The 18222-nt window shown below is 51.1% G+C and overlaps 1 protein-coding gene across 12 annotated transcripts in view; it reads left to right on the top strand.

Moving 5' to 3' along the window:
* Positions 1–1216: 1216 nt before the first annotated feature.
* Positions 1217–18222, top strand: part of Pknox2 (PBX/knotted 1 homeobox 2) — a 262954-nt gene continuing 245948 nt past the window's right edge. For 10 of the 12 annotated variants that reach the window (XM_087563654.1, XM_087563647.1, XM_087563649.1 and 7 more), the window contains exon 1: positions 1217–1242. The gene's annotated coding sequence lies outside the window, so the exon portion shown is untranslated. Of the gene's footprint in view, positions 1243–2548; positions 2609–18222 lie in introns of those variants that run through there. The other 2 variants (XM_087563645.1, XM_087563648.1) reach the window with 1 other exon arrangement.

Below are 18222 nucleotides of genomic sequence, written 5' to 3'. Positions count from 1 at the left end.
AGAGGCTTGGAAAGAGCAGCTTCCATCTTCTCCGGCTAGATTCTTTTCTGGGAAGCTGGCTGTCTAGTTTCCCTCTTAGCTTTCCTTGCTTCTATCAGTGACTTTGTCTAGAATTCATCCAGGCTCCTTGCCCGGTGCGAGGGTCATAGGATCCCTTGCCACCCACCTGTGACTGAAACAGCTCCTCAAAGAGGGGCAGAACGGATTCTCTGATCCTCTGTCTAGGAGCTCAGCCAGTCTGTATTCTGGGTGGCTGAGTCTATACTTGGCCCTTAGTAGGAGAGTCATCTTGGTTGACTAAATGGAGACGTGCATGACTGCACTGGCTTGCTTTGGCTCTCAACTGTAGAAGTGACTTGGGTGAGAAGCCTGTTATGGTGTCTGGACCACCCCAGCAAGCCCAGGCTGAGACAGTACTGCCCCTAACGTTACCGTTCTCCAGCCCCAGGAACCCACTGGCTGGCTAAGCAGTTTTAAGAGTGAAACAGCAGTGGCTTCCAGGCGCTTGCCTGACATTTGCCAAGGGATAGCTTCCGATAAGGCCCTTTCCCTTGTTATCTCGCCCCTGAACCACCCCATCACCCCTCAGATGAACCAAGTGTCAGAGGAAGCCTACAGCAGGAAAAAAAAAAGCTCTTGAGACCAGGGATAACTAACCACCTGAGCACCTTTGCTGGGGCCAAGGTAATGAGAATTATTCAAATGCAATCATAAAAATGAGGCCAGCCGGGCAGGAATGGGGTGGGGGTATGAGGGAGGGAATGTTTCCTGCCCGTTTGAAGATTCTTATTTTCTTGGGGTTCTCTTGAGGTCCACAGAAAATTTCACCTCCTCTCAATCTCTTCAGTATCTGGTGTCTTGGAACTCTGCACCAGTTCGTCGCTAAGGAGGACACGGCGTAGGGGTGCGCCTGAATTTCTGGGGTCCACTGGACTACCTCTGTCAGGCAACCCCAGGTCTGGACGCCTGCAGCAGCGAGCAGGCCTGATGTCTGAGCCGAGTCTCCAGTAGAGGGAGACACTCTAGCAGCTCCTCGCCTGGGAAGCGGCCGGGGCCAGGAGTGGGTGGGGGCGATGGAGGAGGGGGGGAAAGGGGGAGTGGGGAGAGGGGAGGTGTGCGCGCGCGGGGAGGGGGGGAGGGAGTCCGGGGGGCGGGTCCCTGTGCCGCTGACGTCCCGAGCAGTGCTGGGAAGTATAGGCTGTGTTGTCACGCCGGTGTCAGTCTGATGAAGATTGGCATCAGGTAAGCTGTCATTCATTTCCATGTCAGAGACGCTTTTGCAGGCGGCGGCGGCGGCGCAGCGGCGGCGGCTGCTGCTGCGGGCGGCTGCCTCAGAGCGCGTGTGTTTTATTCCAGTCCCCAAGCCAGAGTATTATTCATTGCGACAGGGCAAGGAGGAGAGAGGGAGAGAGGGAGGCAGCAGGGAGGAGAGAGAGGGAGGCAGCAGGGAGGAGGGAGGCAGGGAGCAGAGAGGGACGGCGGGAGCGTGCAGAGAGAAGCTGGGGAAGCGCCGGGAGAGCGCGGAGCGAAGCCGCGCGAGGGGAGGCGAGGCCGGGCGAGGAGCCGGCGAGGAGCGCGCGGCCCACCCGCTCCCGGACCCGGCCGGTGCGCAGCTCCGTGCCCGTCGCGCTGCCGCCGCCTCGCCCCGCTCCCCTCGGGCCCCGGGCCGGGCGTGCATTGTCTGCGGTTGCGAGCAGCTGGGCAGAGGACTCAGAGTGCAGCGGCCCGAGGGCCTGTAGCGGGCGGGCTGGGAGCTGTGCGCCTGGAGCTGCCCGGGACTCAAGCCCCGGGGCGAGCGCATCGGCCGGAGTCCCGGTGCAGGCGGCTCTTGGCTGGGCGCTCTGTGGGGGCGAGGCTGGGAACTGCGGGCGGGCTTCGGGTTCTCCTTTCCCGGGCTCTAGGAGTCCTGTGGCTGGCGCTTTCTTGGTGTCAGCTGCCTTCGAGTGGTTGGAAGCGGGAGCAACCCTAGCCTGGGGCCGGGTGGCTGGAGTCAAGCAGTGACTGCTGCGTCCTGCCGGGCCCGGGGAGGCAGGGAGAGTAGAGGTTTACAAGAGGATCAGTGGGGACAGGGGGACATGCGTGTGTGTATGGGGGGTGGGGTGTCAGTCAGAGAAACCAGAACCCGAGGGGCGACGCTCAGGGACTCTAACTAGGAGTAGGAGGAGAATTTGTAGGGTAACCGGCTTTCTGCGTATTGTTGGTTCTCTGGGGCGGGGAGGGGTTCTCGGCGAAGAGCTAGAAGATAAATTCGTAAAAGGGGGGTGGGCACGGGAAGCGCCCCGAGCAGAAAGCCGAAGGGGATGGGTCAGGGTCCTGAATGTGCCGCGCGAAGTTTCTGTTTCTTTCGGGTTAGGCTGGCTCCCAAAGCCATGGAAGAAACGAGCGCAGTGGGCCGCGCTGTCAGGAGAGTCCTTCACAGGGCAGCCGGGGTTCCCGCGCGGTCGGAAGACGCGGGTTGGGAATGGGAGGGGGATGCGGATCAGCCCTTAAAGGAGGGCTGGGCTTCGGAGCAGGCTAGAGTTTGGGTTGCAGGAATCAGGCTGTCTTCAGAATTGGGACTGAAGGGCGGCTGTGTAGTTTACACACCAGCAAAGACAGAGGGCTGGAGGTAGGCGCCGGGGCCCCGGTTACATCCGAGGCTTGACTCCGGAGTGGGTGACGTTTTTTTAGAACTGAGACTCCGGATCAGGCTATTGAAATGTGGGGAGAATTGCGCGTCCGGGTCCTGACAGCATGCGTGAGGGAAAGCTTTTACGTAGGCAAGAAAAGTAGTTTATCCCAGCCACGGTGAGCGAGCCCCGAATGTCTGCGGCTTCTCTCCCTAAAGAGAATCTTGAGGATGAGTGGATCTCGGTGCACAGGGCTGAATGCTAGGAGAAAGACTCTGGGAGGTAGACAAATATAGGGAGATTCAGTAAGAAGTGACCGGGTAGCATCATCCGGGTCCGAATGGGGCCCGAGGACCTGACCCTGCAGACTCAGCAGGCTCCGGGAGTCACTTGCGGTCTGCGGCCTCAGCGTGGCCGGGTGGTTGCTGGTGGCCCGCCGGGACAGCGGTCGGCGACGCAGGCAAAGGAGCCGCTAATAGAGAGGTGCCGCTGGGGCTTGAGGAATCGTGGCTGCCCCGAGGGAAAGATACTCCCGAACTCGGGAGTCCTCTTCGGACCTGTCGCCTGTTTATCCGCAAGCGATGCTTGCTTCATCCCGGGCAACGTCGGAGAGCGCACAGGCCGGCCCATACGGGCAAGGTTTTGCCCTAGAGGGAGGAGGAAGTTCGGGGTTTCCTTACCCTTACCCAAGACATGTTATCTTGGGACTTCTCCATGCTATTGGCTTTCTGGAATTCAAATACTCTTCAACTGGTAGAATCCAAGTTAACCAAGCTTAAGTAGATTTAAACATCCGCCCCCCAAAACACACACACACACACACACACACACACACACACACACACACACCCACCCAAATCTGAGAAATGATGGTGTTCAAAAGCAACATGGTGTTATCCCAAACTCTTGTCCCTTTGCCCCCTCTCACTTTGCCTTCTAACCTTCCCGTGGCCCCTGGAGCTTGGTGCAAATGTATGCGTGTGTCTATATGCCTGTGGGTAGGTGTGGGGTGCCTCTTATTTGGGGGCTCATATTTCATACTCAAACTGCTCCCTCAAAGCTCGGGCCTAGCTCAACAGTGGGTGGAATGTGGAGGGGTCCTAAAGAGGGGAAGAGCGGTTGGGGGGAGGGTTGGAGAGTGTTACACTCTGGCCATTTAGATAAAGAGTGCATTGAAGGATGGAGGTAGGTGGGTGTGTGTGTGTGTGTGTGTGTGTGTGTGTGTGTGTGGTGGGAGTTGATTTTCTCTGTGCACGCTCGCATAGTGGATTGAGAAAGCCAGCCAGCCCTTTGGGGCACTGAAGCCGCAGGACCCAAGAATGGCCACCGCGGCCGGGGGGGGGGGGGGGCGGCGACCGCTACCACTACGGAGCTGTTGTTTTCCAGACTTGGAATTCCTGCGCGCTCTTCTCCAGCCCAGAGCTGAGCGGGGGAGGGAACCGTGACCCCACCGAGACTCCCTGGTCACCGCCTCCCTTTTGTGAGATCGAAAGGCATGAAAACCTAGAGAAAGAGGATCTGCAGGGAATGAGGGCCAGGAGGTTACTCGAGGGAGATGGGCCTAGCAACAACCACAGTAAAATGCCTCGTGCAAATCGCAGCGAAGTGTACCCAACTCGAGACTGGCTGTTTTATGATCCTTTCTAGGAGTTTACTGCTCTGTGCTTTTAAGTCTATAGATTGCTTTAAGTTAATGAAAGTGCGGCTTTCAAAAGGGCCTTTTTATTGTGCGGCAGCGACAAATCTAGTACCTCCCCTTTACTCTTCCAAAATGGGCCCATTTAGAAAGAAGGAGCTTGCTGGGGTTCCCACATGAACAGAGCTGGGGTTGCGGGGGGGAACACCACTTGAAAATGAGGATTAATAAAAGACAGTGTTCGCGCAATTCAGAAAGATAAGTTAACTTCTCCCCCATCCACAGTTCTATCCGTGCATCCTTCAGTTGCCCCTGGGCTTTTACAGAAGCAAGCCATCTTTAAAGGTTGCTCAGTGCCTCCCCGGGAGTCCCCTCCCACACTGCTTTACATAAAGCCTGACCCTCCCCAATTCAACAACACAAACTGGGTTTCAGGATTTCTAACGCGGTAACTAATTCAGACTAAAATATTTACTTGTGCCCTGGGGGAGGGGCCTTGCCTTGCAATCGGCAAGATGGATCGGTTTAAAAGGCTGGGAACCCGAGGAAGAACAAGGCAGGCTGTTTTTCAGAGGGTTCCCCCACCCCCCCTTTCAATCTATTTGGCACAAAAGGTGAGATGACAAGGATTTTGACTAACACAGAAACTGCAGTGGGGCCTGCCTGTGGCTTTGACCGCATGTCATAACCATTTAAACTGTGGTTACTTGTTCAAAGCTCAAAGCTTCTCCAAGCTGGGTTTCATTAACTCTACACCAGTTGCCTGGAAGTTCAGTAGCAATAAATTGCATAAACACATTTGAAGTAAGTTAGTGATGAAATAAGGAGAATTACTGTCTTGTGAGTGGAGAATCCTGAATTCATGGAGTTCTAACTTAACTGGAAACATACTTTCCCTCTCTTGGCCTTAAAGTTTATAGGTACACCAGAGTGTGTGTTAAATTTCTTTCTGCCATGCCCATCCTCAACCCTGGGCTGTAACTCATTAGAGACCAAGGCATGCCTAGAAAGCAGAAGGCTGGGTTGAAAAGGGGGGTCTCCATTAGCTCCACTTAGGAACTGAAGCAGAGCGAGCCATCAAGATCAGCCTGATTTCTTTGCCCTTACTGAACACATTGGGCAATATAAACAGCCACAGAGCGGGGCAAATTAGATTTTTAAATGTTAGAAGCTTAATAATGCTGTTTTTTTTTATTAAAGAAACAACCAATAAAATTTATAGGCTCCCAACATGTTGCAAAATTTCCTTGGTATTTATTTACACCCCCATCTCACCTTTCAGAAATGCGACTTCCAGTTTTGGACTTTTGTTCCTGATTTACTTAATATAGAGCACATTTTAGAATTAGTTGGGGGCGAGTGAGTTTTGCTGTTATGAGTTTTCCTTTATCCTCTGCTGTGCACTGGGTCTATAATATATATTATATAATATGATATATACATACATATACACACACATATATATATGGCAATTGTCCGAGGTGGCAGCATGCAAGGGAGGCAAAGTGACTGGATCAAATAAAATGCAGACCCCAGGATACAGAAGCTGAAAGGCTACATGGAGGAGAGGCAGAAGAAGCAGTATGGAAAAGGAAGTCATCATGAGCCTCCACGAGCCTCGAATCTAACCAATACACCACGCCTTGTATAAGACACTTCATATAGAGGCCCGTGACTTATTGAAAATTGAATTATATTGAGAAGCAGAATTTAGAGGGAGGAGCTGCACTGTGGGCTCTACCCAGGCATCCTGGCCGGCCAGGGTGGTTGCAACGGGGGCTCTGCTAATTTAATTAAATGTAATACCTGACGGTAGGGAGGAAGACAGGAAGGAAGTGTCGGATGGTAATCAGGGCTGGCGGGCCAGCATGCTGAGCTAGTATTTGGGTTGGAATGTGAGGGCCTGGCTCTGTGGCTCCAGCGGGTCCCCCAGCTGCCAGACCTTGGTTTCTTCATCTGTTGAGTGGAATGTAGCACATGCTGTCCCCTTTTAGGCTTCAAGGAGTGAAGGATGGGCACGAGGCAAGCACAGGGCTCACTGTAAATAGTAAGGAATACGGAGACGGAGGATTCCCAGCAGCAAGGTCGTGTTCTTCCAAATGTGCTTCTTCCCTTGCCTGTCTCCATAGCCTGTCCTCACAATGTGTGACGAGTTTCTAGACTTTTGTGAAAGGGCACAACTCCTGCCTCACATCTTTGAGTCTGAAAACTCTACTGTGATTTTATATACCACCCGCTTTGCCAAGAAGGGGTGTCATGGCTGAATGAGGGAAATCAGCCCGCTTCTTCCCCCAGCGGTTTCCCTCTGGAATACCCTTCATGCCTCCGATGTACACAGAATGGGACATATCAGAAATACAGGTTCTATTTTTTTTAATACTACAGGGAAGTAAGGGCCCAGTTCTGATTGGTGTGTAACATCTGGTCCTGCTGGGGTGTGGGGGAGGGATGGGTGCTGATGCCACAGCCTGGCCCTCACTTAGCAGTCTCCATTCTGGCAGATCAAAACAGAGAAGTTACACCCACCACTTCTTCAAAAGCTCACACTTGCTTGTGGACTCCTTCAGTTCTGAGTTTAAAATCGAGTGGGCCCTGATATGACGTGGCTTCAGTAGAAGGGACGACCTTTTTTAATTCTCTCCTACTCTACTGAAAGTTCCTTGGGGGTGAGCTTTTCCTCCACACACTCTTGCCAGCTGGTCTGGTTTCAGGTCACATTTTGGTCTCCATTTTGATTGAGAGTGAGATGATGGGGATGGGGGTGGGGGTGGGGGTGGGGGATGAGGACCCAAGATACAGACAGAAGCTGTGGCAGTTGAAGGCCGAGTCCTTCTCCCAGACCTCATCTAGAAACCCCTGGCGTGAGGGAACACCAAGCCCTAGCACAGTGCAGTTCACAGTGCTCTATGGAAGTAGGAAAGGGGGGTATATGTTTGACTTGGACTAGGTACCTATCCCTAGGTCTTCCTTGCCTGCCTGGGTTTCTAATTACAAGAAGGGCCGTTGCTGTTAGGACCTATCTCACTAAAAACACATCCCCGTGTGTAAGAAGAAACCCTAAACCAGGCAGGATATTTTAAAACTGAAGCAATGAAGATTAGATTAAGTCTCCACCAAACAGCCTGGTTCTTGTATTATTTTTGGCTGGAATGTGGAGAAAAACAGCTGGCCCTGGGGCCCTGGGCAGATTCTGGAGGCTTCAGACAGGGTTGGGGGGAGTGGGATGGGGAGGGGGAGATGTAACTGTTCACTGCCTCGTAGGATTGTGGCCAGTTTCTGTCCGGCTCATTCTAGGTAGGGGGAACAAAGGGAGGTTGTGCTGGGAGAGGGGCAGATGCAGATGGGCCAGAAAGGGGCCACAGAAGGTGTAAGTCAGAACACCAAGGAGCCTTTCAATCCTTCACTTCATTAAGAGCTGGTGATTGTGTTTAGTGCACGAGGTCTCCAATCTCAGGCTCAGAAACCCAGCCGTTCTCCACTTGGCCTTGGGAGGAGCCTTCATGTGCGGGGCCTGAATGGGTTTTAAAACTCTTGTTTAGAATCTTTGATTCCGTGTCTTCTCCTGTAACCTGGGGCCTGATGGAGCATAGCTGGTGGGGTGGAGGAGGGGGCCCATGTAACTGCCCAAGATTGTGCCAGGCACAAAAGAATGGTCCAGTCCCAGTTCTTCAATCCCACATTCCTTCAGAAGAAGAATCAATTTTTTTTTCAATTTCTTCCTTTTCCTTTTCTCTTCTCTGGGACAAGGCATGGGCCACTTTGCAGGTCACTGGAACATGGTCAAGCTGGGCACTCAGCTCCTTGTTGGGAGTCTGGGAAGGAAAATAGATATATAAGCTCCAGGGCAGCTGGGAGTCAGGGGGACACAAACGCATTAGGGAGAGAATACACAGACATGGGAGAGACCAAGTGCCCACCAGTTGTTAACCAGAGGAGGCAAGAGTGGGCCCCAGAAGGTGAAGTAATTAGGGCAGAGTGGCCTCAACCAGCCCCTTCTCTGAGGAGGCAAACCGAGAGGAGATTCTTAGCTGTGTAGGGAGGGCTGGAGGGGGAGGGGTGAAACCCGACACTCCCCAGGTCACAGTGCTCCGTTCTCAGCTAGACTGTCAGGGTGACTGGGGGTGGGGTGGGGTGGGGACAGCCTGGATTAGAAAGAATTACTCAGTCCCTCTGTCTGTCTCAGGTGACCAGAAGTAGCCGTCCCCTTCTATGCACGGTAGATTCTGAGGGGACTCCTTGGTCTGACTTCTCACTGGGTGCAGTGCAGCTTAACCTACTAGTGCATAAAATGCACATCCTCCTTACAACCCAAGCAGAAAAAAGTAGCACTCCAGGCCCAGCCCTAGCCTGACCATGTTCTGGACCATGAAGCAGAACAGTCAGTGTGTTAGAATGAGGGAGAGAACAGGGAGCAGGTGTAGCGGTGACAGACAGTGGGCTCCATTTCAGAGTCTTTGACTGGCGGTGTGACATTTGACAGGTGGCTTGCCCTCTCTGGATGTTAATAGTGTCTGGTAACCAACCAGGAGCTTTGACTTGCTCCCAGACGTCTCCTTCCGCTCTAGGTTCCCTGAGTCTATCTTTCCTCCGACGTAGATGGCTTCATGAACAGGAAATTATCGACATGGCACAAACCCAAGCAGAAAGTTCCAACAACACACATACATGCAACAACAGCAAAATGACCGTCCCCGGGGAATGAAGGGCCGTGTGTACAGAGGGTTGGATCTGATGTTCCCAGTGGCCTTTCTGGGCCCCATGGGAGTAGTGTTTTCAACGTGAGGCACTGTCTTTAAAAGCAGCATTTCCTTCTTCTGCAGAGACAGCTGGGAGAAAGGCTTTGATGTTTGCATCTGGAGTCTGTCTCTGATTCCACCGCCACTGAGCTGTGTGTCCTTGGCACATCTTTTAACTTCTCTGAGCCTTGGTTTTCTTATGTGTGAGGTAAAAATGAGAATATGGCCACCAGGGGTTGGAGGACTGTGAAAACCCTAGGAAAGATATCCAGCTGTGGCACATTGGTCTCTGAGAAAGGTAGTTTTCTCCCTAAAGAAAATGGTTCTGCCAGCTTCAATGACATACACTTTTTGATCCCAGCACTCGGAGGCAGAGACAGGTGGATCTCTGTGAGTTCGAGGCCAGTTGTTTGGTCTACAAAGAGAGTTCCAGGATAGCCGATGCTTACCAAAGAAACCCTGTCTTGAACCCCCCTCCCCTCCAAAAAAAAAAGAAAAAGAAAGGAAGAAAAAAGAAAAAAATCCCCCACTCCATCCTCTGAACTTTCTGAAGCAAGTCAAATGGATATCATTAAGTCATTTTACACACAGATCCTGAAGTTCAGAGCAGCCAGTGTGGCTATGTGCCCCCCTGGCCGTGACAAGACACACCCCTTAAGACCGCCCAGGTTTCCTTGACTGCTGCTGTCCTTTTCCTTTGTGGGGACTCAGCCCCTTGCTGAGCTCCTGCAGCTGTCTCGCCGGGCTTTACCTGTGTCTCTCTTGAGAATTTCCTTTTTAAACAGAAAACCAGCTCAATTCACCTCCCCCATCACCAGCCTTTTGTCTGACAAATGCTGAGGAGAGCTACTGGCTGTCATGGAAGCCAGAACCTGGAGGTACATCTAAATCTGTATATTTAACTTCTATAAGCCCCAGGCCAGACAGGGTTAGGCTGAGCAGCAGAAATAGGCAATGTTAAACACAGAGGTGAGGAGGGATGAACAAGACAGTGAAAAGTGACTGAGGGGAGCTGGCTGGGGTACGCGTGTGCGTGTGTGTGTGTGTGTGTGTGTGTGTGTGTGTGTGTGTGTGTGTATGTGTGTGTGTGAGTGTGTGGTGTGTGGTGTTTATGGTGGTGGTGTGTGTGTGTGTGTGAGTGTGTGGTGTTTATGGTGGTGGTGGTGGTGTGTGTGTGGTGTGTGTGTGAGTGTGTGGTGTTTATGGTGGTGGTGTGTGTGTGTGTGGTGTGTGTGGTGTGTGTGTGGTGTGTGGTGTTTATGGTGGTGGTGGTGGTGGTGTGTGTGTGTGTGTGTGTGTGTGGTGTGTGGTGTGTGGTGTTTGTGGTGGTGGTGGTGGTGATGGTGTGTGTCTGTGCGTATGGTGTGTGGTGTGGCATGTGTGTGTGCTGGTGCATGTGGTGTGTGTGTATGTGTGACTAAAAAGCCCTTGAAGGCTCAGTACTAGATCCTTGGCTGACCTGCCTGACAGACATCAGTCCTGAGAGAAGTCTAAGTGCAGTTAATCATTTGTAACAGGTCTAATTCCTTACTAGGCACAGGCTCCCTCCTTTCCAAGCTGGTCCACTCCGTAGATCTGCCCTCAAGCCTTCTCTAGTGCTGCTAAGTGCTACCCTCTCTGCCCAGATCTGAGGTCTGCAGGCTTCCTCCCCTCTGGAAGCCGCTCCTTCATCCTCCCACATTCTGATCTTAGCTCCAAGTCCAAGAGCAGGGACAGACAAAGCCAGAGGATGCTGTAGGCTCAGGATGCTTGATAATGGCTTACTCTCCTGTCTGCGTTCTCCCAGAGGCTCTGTTGGTCACCCAACAGATGTAGCCCAGGCCACTATCCATGGGCAATGAGCGTGTGAGCCTCACTTCCTTAGACCACATTAACAGGGCAAACTGAGCAAATGTGTGATTGCGGTCTCTTGGCCTCTCGGAGTGTAGGCCTGATCATTTTGTAGGAAAGGAAGTTAAATGGATCTTCTTCCAGGGTTTTCTAAAGGAGGATGAGGATGCTGCCCACCGTCCAGGCTGTAGCATGTGCACTGGCCTGCCAAGCACCACAAGTTTCGTTGATGATTGAGATGCCTGGTGCTGTGGCCATTTAGCCCATAGGTTGTGAGTCTGGCCACTTTCCGTTACATACATGTAAAGGCATGCTCTTGCTTGGATTCAGGGGTTGGGAGAGCACCCATGGAGGGTACTGCTGAGCTCTCCAGCCTTGGAGGAAGACACAGGTACAGAAGCCAGGCATGAGAGCTGGGTGGTGTGGGAAGAGAAGGCTGCTGCTCCTGTGGTCCTAAGCAGTGTGGATGGACACTTCTGCCCCTCCCTGGCTATGCCACTCTCAGGGTTGGGAGAAGAGAGCTTCTTCAAATCAGGGAGGCTCCCTTCCAGTGTTATGACTGCCCAGCTCCTGGCTGGGAGTCCTCTCCCTACACTGAGCGGCCATCAAAGACCCAAGAAAGAAAGTGAGACTTAGAGAACTGGAGAACTAGCGTGAGACTCAGGAGATGGGACATGATTCTATCTCCAATGCCTGGGCCCAGTGAGTTCTGTGGCGGGGAGCCGTCGGGGAGTTGCTTACCCATGTGCAGTGGCGTGCCCACAGGACCCGCACACACACTGTAGGGTGAGGGATAGGGCATCCTATGGGTAGCATGCTCACAGGATTCTCTTGACTGCCGTTTGGCTAGTCTAGAGTACCCAGAATGGCATGGTCTCGGGGTCCTCGAGTATGATGCAGGGTGAGTTCTAGGCTCTGGCTGTGATGTGATAAGGGTGACGCAGCTGGTGAAGAAGCCAGCCACCCAGGCTGGGGCCTTTGGCCCAGTCATGTGCTCACTGTGTGACAGTGAAATTTAGCTTCGTTTTCCTTGCCAGTCAGCTAGTGGGTAATGATACTTCCCCGCAAGGCAGTAGGGAAAGATCATGAAAGTTAACGTATGTGGATGTGTTACACATGCTGTATAAACACAAGAAGCAGCGCCTACACAGTGCCTCCCATGTAATATGAGGAGGGGGGGGAGCAAACCGGTTGGCACAGACTATATGTTTCTTATTAGTTTAAAACAGAGCGCACACACACAAACACACTCTCCCCCTCACGCTGGCTCACAGCGTGATGACAACCATGTTGATGTGATTGAAAGCTGGCGGGATGACTTTTCACGGCTTCCCCACTACTGGGGCAGGAATGGTCCCCTCGGGGATTCCGGAGCATCTGGCAGGTTTTCAGACTTGGGGGGGGAGTCACGTGGGCAGAACGGTGTGCCTACCTACTATGTGCTTGCACACTGTCCTTGAGGGAGCTCACGTGCTGTGCCATGCTCATCAGCTGAAAGCAGGCCTCTGTTTCTTCCCAGCTGGCTGGCATTGTTTATGCAGTAGGCTTTTACCAAGTACCTCATTCAGATATGAGGGTCACAGCAGGGGACTAGACCTGGGCTTCCCTTTCATTCCTAAGGCTTTGTGGAGAGGAAGACATTTAGGGTCCATAGGGAAAATCAGAGCCATTGAGGGGTCTGCTCCTGCCTGGGCCAAACACTGCAGTGTCACAAGGTGGCCTATGCCTCAGTCACTAGAGCATCGACTGCCCCCTTCCCCCCATCCCAGGGGGGAGCTTTCATGAGCACATTGCAGGCACCCGCTCCCTGTTCTTTCTGCAGCCTCAGTTGGGTCTTAAGCACCTTGGGTACCCAGAGTTGCCACACTCGGAATCACCATGATTTCTAACTTCACAAACAGCCGTGTGAATGTGGCAGCGGTGACCAAAAGCCCATCCCTGTCCACACCAGCCACAGAGGGGCTGTTCTTACTCATTCTGCTGACTGCTGAAGTTCGAATTGGGGAAACCACTGGCTAACCCTGGGCCTCGGTTCTCTGGTCACTGAAATGTGACAGCCACTCTCAATTCAGATGGCATCCACCATCATAAAATGACACAAAAGCTCACTAGCCCCATCACCCTCAGCTCTGGTCACACGCCACTGTTCCCGGGCATACCTTCGTTCTTTCAGGGTTTCAAGCAATTACTCTCCAGATATTTTTGGGGTATCCCGACTGTGTTCCCAGTGGTGTTTTAGTGCCTGGGTTAGGGCATCAGTAGATGTAGTCCAAATCCTGATGTTAAAAAGCTTGGTGCCCTATTTACTTTTCTTTCTTTTTTTTTTTTTTTTCCGGAGCTGGGGACCGAACCCAGGGCCTTGCGCTTCCTAGGCAAGCGCTCTACCACTGAGCTAAATCCCCAACCCCGCCCTATTTACTTTTCTATTGCTGTGACTTATCACCATGACCATGGCAACTTAAAAAAATAAAAAGTTTAATTTGGGGCTCTAAGTTCCAGAGGGTTGGAATCCATGAGCAGTGTGGCAAGGAGCGTGGCAGCAGGCAGCCACGGAACTAAGTGGGGCAGTGACTGACAGCTCACATCCTGAGACACCAGGAATGATGGGAGTCTTTTGAAACCTCAAAGTCAGCTTCCGGTGACACACCTCCTGATCCTTCCTCCACAGGTCTACCAACGAAGGATCAAGTAAAGCAGTCAAATGTATAAGCCTACCGGGGACATGCTCATTGAAGCCAGCACATCAGGTGTGGTGGCACGTCTGTATCTTTAGGACTGAGGGAGCCGAGACAGGCAGATCACTGAAACAATGAGAGCTAGGTCCACTGAGAGACCTGGGCTCAAAATAGGAGACAGAGAAGTGATAAAGGAAGACACCTGACACTGACCTCTGACCTGTGACATTGACCTCTAATCTGTGTGTATGCGCACTGCCCCCAAACAAATACAACACATGCAAACATGCTTGAGAACATGTGAGTGTGTGTATGCATGCTCTCTCTCTCTCTCTCTCTCTCTCTCTCTCTCTCTCTCTCACACACACACACACACACACACACACACACACAAAGAGAGAGAGAGACAGAGAGAGACAGAGAGACAGAGAGAGACAGAGAGAGTGCGCACATAGTTGTTCAGTCCTGTAATCTCAGCACTTGGGAGGTGAAGACTCAGGAGTTTAAGGTCAGCCTAGGTTACATGAGCCACTGTCTTAAAACAAACAACAACAACAAAAAAAGCCCAAACCAGCCAACCATCCAAAACAAACTAAAACTCCACACAGACACAAGACACTAGAAGCCCCTGAAGTTGGGGGTCAGTGTCCAGGAAGACATTATAAGGCATGGAGACTTGCAGGGAGATGGGGTATGAGGATAAAGATGGATGGGAATTGTGTTTAGGCATGGGACGGTGGGTCCAAAGGCGCCTGGGGAGGAAGAAGGGCTGGTAGGCAACTGGAACCTGGGGACAGGGACAGGTCTGGAGGATCAGAGGCTCTGGAAAAACTTGGGAGAGAAACCTAGTCTGGCCCCTGTAGCTTCAGGAGAGATAGAGTCCAGACCAAGAACTGGGAGTGGTGACCAGGCTAAGCACTGACCCAAGCCTGGGCAGGGAAGGAGGTGCCGACTGCCCCGGCTCGTCTTTCTAAATGGAATCAAGACAGCAAAGTCCACAGCTGGCTTGCTGGTCCGTCATGGCAGGAGGGGCTCCCAGTGAACAAGTGTGCCGTGGCTCAGACAAGCAGTGTCCAGCTCATTTATGTAAAACCTCGAAGGTTCAAGCTCGTCACTGAATGAAAGGCGATGACTTTACTCCCGGGTCGTGATCCGGTCCCCGCCACCTCTATCATGCTCTTCTATCTCATCTCCCCGAACCTCTTAGGCCTCCCTGCTGTAACTGAAACAAGTCACACATGCTCCGGCCACAGGGCCTTTATGTGCGCTGTGCGCTGCTCCAGAAGCCCGGGCATGCTTCCCCTCCGTATCTGTGTGGTCCTCACGTGCCTTGTCTAGGCTTACCCCCAACTGTCATCCTCTCCAAAGGTTCTAGCCAAACCGGAATCTCTTTCTCCCATCCCTGCCCTGCTCCCCAACCCCAAACTCAGTATCTGGTTGAGAATGACCTTGAACTAACTTCTGGTCCCCAAGGCTTGTATCATCATGCCTGACTTATAGAGGGCTGGGGAACAAACCCAGGGCTTTATTCATGCCACGCAGGCACTCTAACCATTGAACCACACCCATTTTCTTTCCCTCGTCTCCTTCCCCACCCCCTCTCTCTTCTCTGTTGGGACCCAGAAGAGTACATAACTGTAGTAAAACTTTAAACGATGCTTGTGGATAGATGAATGAATGAATGAGTGGGTGAGTGAGTGAATGAATGAATGGAACTGGTTGTTGCGTTAAGTTCCAAGAATTAAAAAAAAAAAAACCAAAAAAACCAAAAAAACAAACTCAGGATCTGAAATGAACTCAGGGACTATCAGAATTGGAAGGCACTAAATCTCCAGTCACTGAGCGACTCTCCCTTTTAACAACCTAGCAAAAGGAGGTCCAGAGAGGTTAAGGAGCTTGTGAAGGGTCACACAGCACAGAGCTCATGAATATATGGGCTCACAGAATTTGCTGTAGGACTCCTCAAAGCTCTGCCTTTTCTGCAACACAGGTAATGAGGGTCAGCTTGGCTTCCTTGACTTCTCAGTCACATTGCCTCACTCCTCTGGCTACTGCTTCATTCCAAGGTGCTGCTGTTTCCTGTGAGACCCTTGGGGGCCATCTTTGGAAATGTTGGGATATGCTGCTTTGGCCACCAGTTCAGACTAGTTTACTCCCCAGTATCAGGAAGTAAAACGAACGAACCATCAGCATCTCCAGTGAGTTTATAGGGGATGATAACTCATCCCTCCTTGTGCATTGCATTGGCCAAGAGTCGTTGGTCACCTGATAGTCAGGATGGGGTGACGTCATGTGATTGCTCAGATTTTCACACTCCCCCACCCCATGACAGCAGAAGTCAGTGGAAGGAAACAGACCAGAGGTCCAGTCCCTGCCTATGTATATGGTCAGCTTGACCATGGTCAAGTGCCTCCTCATTGTACAAATGGGGGCTGTGGTAGCTGTACTGTGGTGCTGTTTATGTCCTGAGGCAGGTGAATGCCTGGTATCTGGTGGATGTCATAAGTAACAGGCTGAGCCATCGGGATATTGCTTTGATTCACAATGGGGAGAGGGGCAGGTAGACAGGGTAGCAACCTCATTGTCTGAGAGGCTGGAATGAGGGTGCAGCTTCTAGCTTCTCCATATGGCCTTAGTCCTGCTCTCAGCTGTGACCCAGCCTGACAGAAGCTCCTGGGAGGAGCTACGCAAGGACACTTACTTAGATTTATGAGGAGAGGGGTGGGGGAGGGAGGGAAGGAGAGAAGGAGGGAGAAAGAGAGAGAGAGAGACAGAGACAGAGACACAGAGAGAATTCTTGTCTCTAACCTAGGGTCTCCTGGGGCCTTAAATAGGGTTTTTCCTTTGGCCTTCTGGAAGATAGAAGGCTTCCTTACTATTTGGGATCCATTGAGTTTGCCCGTGTTGGGGTGTGGGAAATGTGGAGTGGGGACAAGTGGGGCCGCGGGGGAGGGGCCCCCAGTCAAAGTCTGGTACTCTGAGGAAGACCTGGATCAGCTAAGGCTCCAATGGCAGTCAACCCTCAGGATCTCCCACTACTTGGATCGCTGTATGGGAAGGTTCTTCAAGGGACAGGGCACGTGATGGTTGTATCTGAAACCCAGATGTTTCCCAACAGGAGACTGCTGGTATTTTACTAGTGATCCTTGCTAAAATCTGCAGCCAGCCACCTCTGCCATTTTTGCCTTTCTGTGGATCACTTCTCCCCAATAGGTGAGCTGTGCTTAGGGGACATTGGTCCCAGCTTCATTCCTTCCTCCCTCCCACCCTCTCTTCTGCATCAATTCTCTGTCTCTGTCTCTGTCTCTCTTTCTCTTTCTCTCTCTATCTCTGTTTCTCTCTGTCTCTGTCTCTATATATAATCTTTCTCTTTCTCTTTCTTTCTTTCTTTCTCTCTTTCTTTCTCTCTTTCTCTCTCTCTCTTTCTCTCTCTCTTTCTTCCTTCCTTCCTTCCTTCCTTTCTTTCTTTCTTTCTTTCTTTCTTTCTTTCTTTCTTTCTTTCTTTCTTTCTTTCTTTCCCTATTTACTTTTTTAAAGAAAGGGTGACCCTGGATGGCCTAGAAGTCACAGAAAGCTGCTGCTTGCCTATACTTCCTTAATGTCAGGATTAAAGGCATGTGCCAGCCCAGTGTGGCCATCTCTGGGCTTTCTTTTCGGAGTTAGTTCATTTCCCTGGTCCCTGTGTTCAGAGCAATGTCTTAGTCTGCTGTCTCAATCTCCGTGGAGAGTTGCAAAAGCCACGTGCTTTGCACTACCGGTTTGAACTGGTAAGAACTCTGCTATTTGACTTGATTCATTCTCTGGGTTCAACTTAGCCTCAAATATAAAATTCAATAGTTAGCCTTTCCCCTAGTTCCTTTCTTGTGAAAAGTATGTATACATTTAAGTATGTATACAATTGCAGTTTGTAACATAACATTTTCTACTTCACTAATTTGAACTGTGCAATACAGTGGCATCAATTATATTTACAAAGCTAGATACGTTGTAGTCATTATAACAGTGACCTCACATTCTGCCCTTCCCCAGTCCCCTGTCACTCTGTGTGAGTTCTACCACAGAGTTACATCCCCACCCCTAACTAATCTGCTTCCTGTCTCTGTGGATTTGACGCTCTCAACAGACATTGTGTGTATAACCCATCTATCATTAGCCACCCATTTGTGTACAAATGCTTGGGTTGTTTTATCTTCCGGGAATAATGCCGTAATGTACAATGGGGTACATGTTTCTGTTTAAGTCTGCTTTCACTTCTTTTAGATTTACGTTTAGGGTTGGGGCTGCTGGGCCATAGTCAAGACACCAAACACCAAACACATTTCCCACAGTAGCTGCACTACTTTGGGTGCTCACTTATACTGCATGAGGGTTCCAATAGTTCCACTTCCTCAGTGAGTGCTGAGGGTCTTTCTGGGTGCTTATTGGCCATTTGATTACATTTTTGGAGAAATGCCTCTTCAAGTCTTTGCCCATTTCAAACTTGAGTAATTTGGCTTTTGTGGTCAGGTTGTAGATGTTCTTTATATATATGGATATTAAACCCTCTCTAGATATACGATCTGTGACTATGTCCTCCCATTCTGTAGGCCGTCTTTTCATTTTCTTAAAATTTAATGAGGACTAACATATTTTCTTTAGGTTGCGTTTGACTGTAGTTGCTTTTAGGTTTTATTTGAGAATTGTTGCCAAATCTAAGACCTGAAAATTGCATGGTTTTAACTCTTTAGTTTATTGAT

The sequence above is a fragment of the Rattus norvegicus genome, chromosome 8 (genome assembly GCF_021556685.1).
Source record: "Rattus norvegicus strain SHRSP/BbbUtx chromosome 8, alternate assembly SHRSP_T2T, whole genome shotgun sequence".
Classification (NCBI taxonomy): domain Eukaryota; kingdom Metazoa; phylum Chordata; class Mammalia; order Rodentia; family Muridae; genus Rattus; species Rattus norvegicus.
Note: the sequence above shows the minus strand (reverse complement) of the source record. Positions and strands in the feature narration are given on the sequence as shown.